This window comes from Scylla paramamosain, chromosome 35, assembly GCF_035594125.1.
Source record: "Scylla paramamosain isolate STU-SP2022 chromosome 35, ASM3559412v1, whole genome shotgun sequence".
NCBI lineage: Eukaryota > Metazoa > Arthropoda > Malacostraca > Decapoda > Portunidae > Scylla > Scylla paramamosain.
The window spans coordinates 13,879,670-13,889,163 of NC_087185.1; positions in this window are offsets into that span (position 1 = coordinate 13,879,670).

Genomic DNA, 9,494 nt, shown 5'->3' on the forward strand with positions numbered 1-9,494 from the left:
GACCTGCCCTCGCCACTCCCCCCATCACTCAGGCCGCGGCACTTCACCTCTCCACTCTTCCTTGTTTCCTATTCCCCCGTCAGAATCACAAGCCCAAATACCTCTTCCACTTCCTTTTTTTTTTTTTTTTTTTTTTTTGTCGGTCAATTTTCTACCTCCTCTCAGTCTCTCTACATTGTATTCGTCCATTCTCTCTTTCCCTCAGTAGAATCACAGGCTAGATCTCTTGCCTTCTTCCCCTCTTCCTCTTTTTCATATATTTCGTTCCTCAGTCAATTTTCTACCTCCTCTTAGCCTCTCTACCTTCCACTTCTCTGTTTCCTCTTTCTCTCGTCAGAAAAACAGGTCAGATCCTTTCCTTATTCCCCTCTTCCGATTCCTTCCCTTCTTTCCCTCTTCCTCCTATTCCTATCTTTCGTCTTTCAGTCAATTCCCTACCTCCTCTCAGCCTCTCTACCTTCCCCTCCTCCCTGTTCCCATTTTCCCTCGTCAGAATCACAGCCACTGCCGTTATCTTTCGTTCTGTGTCACCTGCCTCCCCGGTGACGCTACCCCCCACCCCTCCCGCCTCCCTGTCACACTGCCACACTCCCTGTCAATCTACCTATTTCCTCTCAACTCAGCTCTCTTTCTCCATGACGGAATCAATGTTCCTCTTTAGCTTTCAAGGCAGCTGTCGCCCTTTTTGGTTACTGTTGGAAGCCGCGGCCGCCCCTCCATCAACCTTTAGATTCTCCTTCACCTTCTTCCTTCTTACGCATCACAACCCACCGCCTTGACCTTCTCCCATCGACCTATTATTATTACGACCAGGATACCGATTCTCCAGTCGCTGTGTCTGGATTTATGGGTCGATCCTCCTGAGTCTTGTGTTGGAAGGAGGGAGGGCAGGAGGGAAGGGCACCTGCCTCTTGTCCTACTCCATCGTCGGCTGTGGGGAGAAAGAGGTCGGGGTAACAATGCAACGAGGCGAGAGGGAACTGGCGATGTTGTGGCTGGGAGAGTGACCTTGACAAACTCTTCTTGTGGTTCAGGGGCTCTTCTGCTCTCCTCCTCTTTCATCTCCCACCATACTACTGCTGTCACTGCAACTCCTCCTCCTCCTCCTCTTCCTCTTCCTCCTCCTGCTCCTCTTGCTCTTGTTCTTCCACCTTCCCCTCCTCCTCTTCCTCCTTTCCCCCTCTTCCCTTGTTGTTTCTTCCTTCTACTTCCTCCTCCCTGTCTCCTCAAACCTTTTTCTTTATTTCTCCTTCACCATCCCTTCCCTGTCATCCAAGCCGTCACTGTTTTCCTCCTTTTTTTTTTCCTTGTTCTTCTTGTATATTGTCAGCTTTCCTTTTCCTTCAATCTTTTTTTTTTCTTGTACTTCCTTGTCACCTCCTCCTCCTCCTCCTCCTGTTCCTTTTCCACTACCAATACTTTTTCTACTCCTACCACTCCATGATTTTTTTTCTCTCCAACCCTATTTTCTATTCTTCCTTCTTCCCCTCCATTACTTTCCTCCTCCCCTTCCTCCTCCAGTATTCCTTTACTAGTCTTCTAGTCTCTCTTCCCTATTTTTTTTTTTTTTTCATTTCTCTTCCTCATTTCCATAAAAAAACAAAAATATATGTTTCCTTTTCCACACAATTGCCTGACAGTTGGCTCACGGCGGGACCTAAATATTACACTACAATAAACACAATCTGTCCACCCATCAAAATAAAGACGTGTAGTGAATAATGAATCCAGAGGTAGAGAATAGAGATAGAACAATAGAATACCCGATAAACTAGTATAGTAAACAGTAATAATAAGTTGGGAATATGAAAGAGAACAGCGAACATTTGTATACTAGATAAGTACGTCTGTAGTAAGAAAAAATATAGAAAGGTATAGAGTAATAGAGAAAGAAAACTAGTGTATTGGATATTTACGTATAAGAAACAGTAAACAAAGAGCTGGGAAGGTAAAGAGCAGAGAACGTTCGTATACTCGACAAATACATACACTGAAAAACGAATATAGGAAAGCAGGAAATACAGAAAGAACATACTTATATTTGATAAATACGATGAGTAAATAGTTAAAAAAAAAAAATTAGGTAAAGAATAATAAGAAATTCGTATACTCGATAAATACGTGAACAGAAACAAGAATATAGGAAGGTAGGAAATAAAGAACATACGTAAACAGTGCATAAAAAAAAAAAAATGGGAAGGTAAAAAAAATAAGAACATACATTTATACGTAAAAAAAAAAAAAAATAATAATAAATAAATGAAAAATGCGGGAAAGCTGAGAACAAGACAACACTGGTACATCCTATGAGAACATTGAGTGGGCATGAAATCTCAGCTGTGCACCACTAAAAATAAAATACAGCGTTGACTCGCCTCCAAGCGTAACAAAGGCAACGTAGTTAATATTCCAGCCGCGAGGTGGCGTGCGCATCTGTCCTGACCCTCCCCTGCCCCTCCCGCCGAGCCCAGACCTCTCCTGCGTCTCCTCCCTCACCTCACCTCGGCTCCTGCGGCGTCAAGGAAGGGGCAGGAGGGAAGACCACGCCCCTCCTCCTCCTCCTCCTCCTCCTCCTCCTCCTCCTCCTCCTCCTCCGACTCTTCTTTCTCCTCCTCTCTTACTCTTCATCCACTCTCTCTCTCTCTCTCTCTCTCTCTCTCTCTCTCTCTCTCTCTCTCTCTCTCTCTCTCTCTCTCTCTCTCTCTCTCTCTCTCGTATTTTTTCTCGTTCTTCCCCTACACTCTTCTCAAACATTTTCTTTCCTCCCCTCCTCCTCTTCCTCTACATTTCTCTCTCCCCCCTTGCTTTCTCTCTCTCTCTCTCTCTCTCTCTGCACTGCTTTCATTTTTTACCTCCTTCCATTCTTCCTTCTTTGTACATCCTTCCTTCCACTCTCCTCTCTCTCCCCTCTCTCTCTCTTTCTCTCTCTTCCACTCAGAACAATTTAAAAAGTGGAAGAGTCAAGATGGAGTTTCCGAAGTATCGCCTTTATTTTCTTTTTGTGACACGACCTGACGAAATAAAAACACTCATGTTTTCATCTTTTATTATTACTTTATTTTTTTCTCCCTGAGCAACATCACCCAGGGAGAACCAAGAACCAGAAGAACCGTGTTGCTATTTGGTTCACCCGGTACACGTCCTGCCTTGGTTCGTGCAGTGGAGAGAGAGAGAGAGAGAGAGAGAGAGAGAGAGAGAGAGAGAGAGAGAGAGAGAGAGAGAGAGAGAGAGAGAGAGAGAGAGAGAGAGAGAGAGAGAGAGAGAGAGAGAGAGAGAGAGAGAGAGAGAGAGAGGACAAAAAGACGTACCAGATTCCAATTTTCACGTTAACTTTATGAAGCGAAGGATGTAACTTGACACTCCGGTGAAGTTTCGTCGTTTTGGTCACAGAAAACAGAACGAGAGAGAGAGAGAGAGAGAGAGAGAGAGAGAGAGAGAGAGAGAGAGAGAGAGAGAGAGAGAGAGAGAGAGAGAGAGAGAGAGAGAGAGAGAGAGAGAGAGAGAGAGCGTTGGCCTTTATCTTAGCCCTATAAATATTGTCTTTAGTATGAGAAAGGTAAATCTTGATGTAATGTAAAATATGTAACTTGAGAGAGAGAGAGAGAGAGAGAGAGAGAGAGAGAGAGAGAGAGAGAGAGAGAGAGAGAGAGAGAGAGAGAGAGAGAGAGAGAGAGAGAGAGAGCACAACCCAGCAGGTGAGGACACAAAACACACCCACTTGGTCCCTTTACAGAAATCATTACAAACAGGAGAGGCAGGAGCGCCCAATCCTCGGCCTCGAGTCTAAGGCGGAAAATCACGCAAAAACTACATTACCAAGAGACACAGGCGGGATTCTCGACTCTAAACAAGCCCTCCGGAAGGCTCACATTATCTTGCCCTTCCTGATATTGGCTGATTTTGTGGCCCGGAAAGAAGAGACGAGATTATTTTAACTTTTTTCTTTCTTTTTTTGTCTTCCTCATATTATTTTGATCCGAAAAGAGATTGGCATTTTTTTTCTCACTATATTCTTATTTATTTTTTTTTGTTCTTTTGAGTTTGTTTATAAATTTATGGCTTTGAAATATGACGTTACGTGGATTGTGCTAGAATGCCATCTCTCTCTCTCTCTCTCTCTCTCTCTCTCTCTCTCTCTCTCTCTCTCTCTCTCTCTCTCTCTCTCTCTCTCTCTCTCTCTCTCTCTCTCAAGCCGTAGACACGAGACAGGCATGCAGGCAAGAAGTGAAGAGGAGAGGGAGGAAGTTTGAGAGTGGGTGCTAAGAGAGGAGGAGGAGGAGGAGGAGGAGGAGGAGGAGGAGGAGGAGGAGGAGGAGGAGGAGGAGGAGGAGGAGGAGGAGGAGGAGGAGGAGGAGGAGGAGGAGGAGTGTAATAGAGTCAAGAGGAAGGAGAGAGTGAGGGAATAATGGAGACGAGAGAGAGGAGAGGTAAGAGAGGAGGATGAGAGCGAAGGGGAGACACAAGGTGGAACAACAAAGCCACAAGGAAGAGGAAAACACGAACGAAGATAGAAATAATAAATAACGGGGCAAGAGAGAGAGAGAGAGAGAGAGAGAGAGAGAGAGAGAGAGAGAGAGAGAGAGAGAGAGAGAGAGAGAGAGAGAGAGAGAGAGAGAGAGAGAGAGAGAGAGAGAGAGAGAGAGGAATTAGTAGCACCAATGGGGAGTCTCAGCTAATTAGATTCCACATTCTCACCTAAAAAAAAAAAAAAAAAAAGGAAAGCAAGTGAAAAATCCGAAGCAATAATTCAACCGAGCTTCATTACTTTTAATTTCAGGAAGGAGGTAAGAATAATTTGGTCACCGCACGTTCCCTCACACCTGCGCGGGGCTACACGATGCCCAACACTCGTGAAAAATGTCAAACTCAAACCAGTGAACTTCCAAATCCTGCTCTGATCACTGGGACTAAAAGAGAAAGCATCACGGCAACAACACACACACACACACACACACACACACACACACACACACACACACACACACACACACACACACACACACACACACACTTCTCTCTCTCTCTCTCTCTCTCTCTCTCTCTGAAGGAAAATGATGAGAATGACATTTCTTGACACATTTCTACGTAATTACTACATTCTCTCTCTCTCTCTCTCTCTCTCTCTCTCTCTCTCTCTCTCTCTCTCTCTCTCTCTCTCTCTCTCTCTCTCTCTCTCTCGGGTAACAAATGATATTTCTTCGTAATTCCTACATATTCTCTCTCTCTCTCTCTCTCTCTCTCTCTCTCTCTCTCTCTCTCTCTCTCTCTCTCTCTCGCTCGCTCGGGTAACAAATGATATTTCTACGTAATTCCTACATATTCTCTCTCTCTCTCTCTCTCTCTCTCTCTCTCTCTCTCTCTCTCTCTCTCTCTCTCTCTCTCTCTCTCTCTCTCATATACCTAGAATTTGACAAGTACTCAACATATACATTTTTATTTATTTCTTTATTTTTTTACCGCGACAGGACAAAGGAAACAGTGTCACGGTGAACCACTGTGGTTGACCCAGACGAGGAAAACGTAGGAGGAAAATCTAATACAACAACAATGGGAACAACAAAAAGCCCAAACAGCAGCACCCATAAGACGACAACCAAAGGGACGCAACTCTACCTCACTCAATCTCTCGACCTCAGACACCGAAGCACAGGAAAACCTCCCGACTTCACGATCTCGCCTCTCCTCACCCTCTTCTTACCCTCTTGCTCCTCTAGAGTTCTCCAGGGATAATAACATGCGGAGCTCATTATACCTCGTTAAATAAGCCGGAATACATGACTTAGGGTAACAAGGGAGCCAAGGAGGGGAAAACAAGGGGAAATAGACGAGGGGCATGAGGATACGAAACGAGGGTATCGGGGTAGTGGGGAAGGGAAATGTAGGGATAGGATGAAGGTTAAAGAAATGGAAGGAAATAAAAGAAACGATGGACATAAGAAAATCTGATGTTATGATGTTACGAGCGGAAACAGGAATGAAAATGGAATAAGGGAATAGAAGAAAATGGAATAGGACAGAAATAATCGAGAGAGAGAGAGAGAGAGAGAGAGAGAGAGAGAGAGAGAGAGAGAGAGAGAGAGAGAGAGAGAGAGAGAGAGAGAGAGAGAGAGAGAGAGAGAAAGGAAAACATAAGGATAGAAGAACTAGGAAGGGAGTTTAAAATTAAGGAGAAAAGGATAGAAAACGAAAGGAGAAATGAGAAAGGAAACAATCATAAAATATAAACAGAAATGAAAATTACACATGAAAAAAACTGGAATAGGTAAATAAAAACTAACAAGGAAAACAACTGAGAAACATACGAGCATAGGTAAATATAAATACACAACCCAAACGTAGCCCAGGAACATTAAATTGAAGACGAATGTAGAACTCGAGCAAACAGGTGGAGCAAACAGCGGCGTTGGGGCAGCCTACGTTATTACAAGGGCTGCAAAAAAAAGGCGAACTCTTACAGCGCTGCACCAGAAGTAGGGAGTGTGTTTGACGGACAAGCTTGGGACGGAACAAGGACAAGGAACGAAAAGTGAAAGAAGCCTGAATATTGTTGGTAAACATGCACTCACCTTAATTAAATGAGAGAGAGGGTAAAAAATAGAAGAGAAGTCGCAGGGTTTGTTGGGTTACGTACAGCTTAGTTTGTTTATATGTAAGTATGAGTCTTTCGGTTGGTAAAATGATAAATGTAGTTGTTGTTGTTGGTATGAGAGCAAATTAAACTAGTCTTTTTTGCAAATAAGGGATAGATGGAGTTGTCATCAATATGAGAGTATAGTGAATTACAGTCTTTCCGTTGATAAATGATAAATGCAATTGTTATTGTTGTTGTTGTTGTTGTTGTTGGTATGAGAGCAAATCGAACTAGTCTTTCTGCAAATAAAAGATGAATTAAATTGATGGCATTAATATTAAGTAAACTGAATTATATTTAGTCTTTCTGTTGATAAATGATAAGTGCCGTTGTTATTGTTGGTATGAGAGGAAATTAAACTAGTCTTTTTCAAATAAAGAATAAATGGAAGTGATGGCATTAATGTAACAGTATATTGAATTGCAGTCTTTCCGCTGATAAATAATAACCGTTGTTGTCATTCATTTAATCCTTTCATCGCGATATGCAACAATTCACAATAATAAAATCAATGCATGGGAACTTTATAAGCATCTACAAGAAAGGACATAAAAAAATAATAGATTTTGCAATGTGTAGCCAGCACAGTCCTTGGAGGCGGCTGCAGAACAAGGACAGATGTCTCAAAATGGTTAGTGGTTAATGAAAGACGTGTCAAGATCGTTGTCGTTGATTTTTGAGGGAAATAAAACAATGCAATTCTGTACGAGATGGCTAAGAGGATAATTGATCTCAAATTACTTGTACAAATAACAGCGACTTTCTGCAGACACATAATAACTGTAATTGTCATCATTGATTTACGTGTAAAATAAAGCAATGTCATTCTGTGCCAAATGGCAAAATAATGAACGTCGCATTAATTCCTCGTCATTCCCTTCCTCCATCGCTTTCCAGATGGCAAAATAATATCTGACTTATCAAATGCGACCCGAATGAAGCAATGTATTCCCGAGCCAGAGGACGGAATAAAGGAACCCATATTGACTTCCTGTGATAAGTTTTCCCCGCTATTTTTCCTTCCAGGTTGGAAAAATAACCTCATGCGGTCACTGGCAACTGACACACAAGTTTTCATTAATGGATAGGAAAATAAAAGCAATGTAATATTCGACGGAAGTAAGAATATTAAAATCCATATTAATTCCAAGTAACTGGTATTTTTCCCTGGAGGCAGAATAATCTCACACAGACACTGACACCCACAAGTTGCTATTAATTAAGTGCGAAATAAACCAACGGGACATATCAATTCCAAGTGACTAATAGTTTTTCCTCCTTTCACACAGCAGAAAGATCTCACACGGACACTGACACCCACAAGTTGCTATTAATTAAGAGAGAAATAAACCGATAAAATTTTCAACAAGACTGAGAATACTGAAATCCATAATAATAACAAGTGAACAGTACTTTTACCAGCCAACAAAATAATCTGATACGGACACTGACAGCTACACGTTGCCAATGATTAAGGGGGAAATACACCAATGTCATTTTAAACGAGTCGAAGAATACTAAAACCCATATTGATATAAGTGCGTAGTATCATTCCCCCCCCTCTCTTTCCGAAATAATCTGAGGCGGACACTGACAGCCACACGTCACCGCCCCAGATAAACCCACGAGTGTCCCAATATGACGGCATCCTGAGGTGAGGTCGAAAATAAACAGAATGATGTGACATTTTGATCAGTTCTTCGTGAAAGGCAACCCGCGTCCTTAAGAACTCCTGGTATATGGGTGCGTTTGGTCTGGCCCCTTGATTCCTATACGGCCCGGAAAGTTTGGATTAGGCGGGGATCAGCTGGGTGTTGGGACGCATCTGGGAGGGTAATGAGGCTGAGGGGCGCGTCCCGGCGGAGAGGGAAGGTCACGTTGAGTAAACAAGTGTGTGGAAATGGCTCCGGTTTATAGTGGCCTCGGAGTCTAGCAAATAATGACCTTGGCTCGTGAGAAGCTGCCTTAGAAAATGGTTAAGGGAATGGTGGAATGGTCGGTGCGAATTCCAGTTTGCGAGCTGGGAATGAAGAACACTACAACTCAATCACGAGACGCTGCTGTTGAGAAGAGATTCTAGATGTTGATTTGTGAGAGGCTGCCTTAGAAAACTGTTAAAGGAATGGTGCAATAGTCGGTGCGAATTTCAGTTTGCGAGCTGGGAATGAAGAACACTACAACTCAATCACGAGACGCTGCCACTGAGAAGGGATTCTACATGCTCACTGCAGAGTATGTAAGCTAAGGGTTATTATAAATTTGTAATGGGAATACCACAACATAATCTCAAGGAGAAAAGCAAGACAACCGGATAAGTGCTGAATTTTAAACTTAACAAAAAATGCATAAAAAAATTGTTAAAAAATATATATGCGGACTTAAGAAAATTGTGAGCTGAAGTATTTCCCATCTTTGTATCAAAAACATTACAACATAAAATCATACAAACACGCAACACTTGGAGAAATATATTTTTAAAATCTTCAAAGAGAACGTCTGTATTAAATGCTTAAGGGAAGATTCGCAAGCAATTCTAAAGTCTGTTAGGCGTTGCTTGTAGCAGATCTCTACATCAGGAACACCGCAACAAACCAATGACATTTACAGATAGATTCAGATAAGGGATACACTTAAAACTTCAATATATGCAAGATGTATTTGGCGTACGTCAGAAGCCAAGAGGAAAAACACATGCATGGGAACTGCAACTAGGAACATTTTACATGTACACACTTTTGCCAGTGGTGCTCTCACGACCATCCCAAAGCTGCCTGAGCAATGACGCACGTCCTATCATTACCTCATTACTTCTTTGCACCAGTGAAGCGACTACCAATGTAAACGGATATTGGCAGTCCTTTGG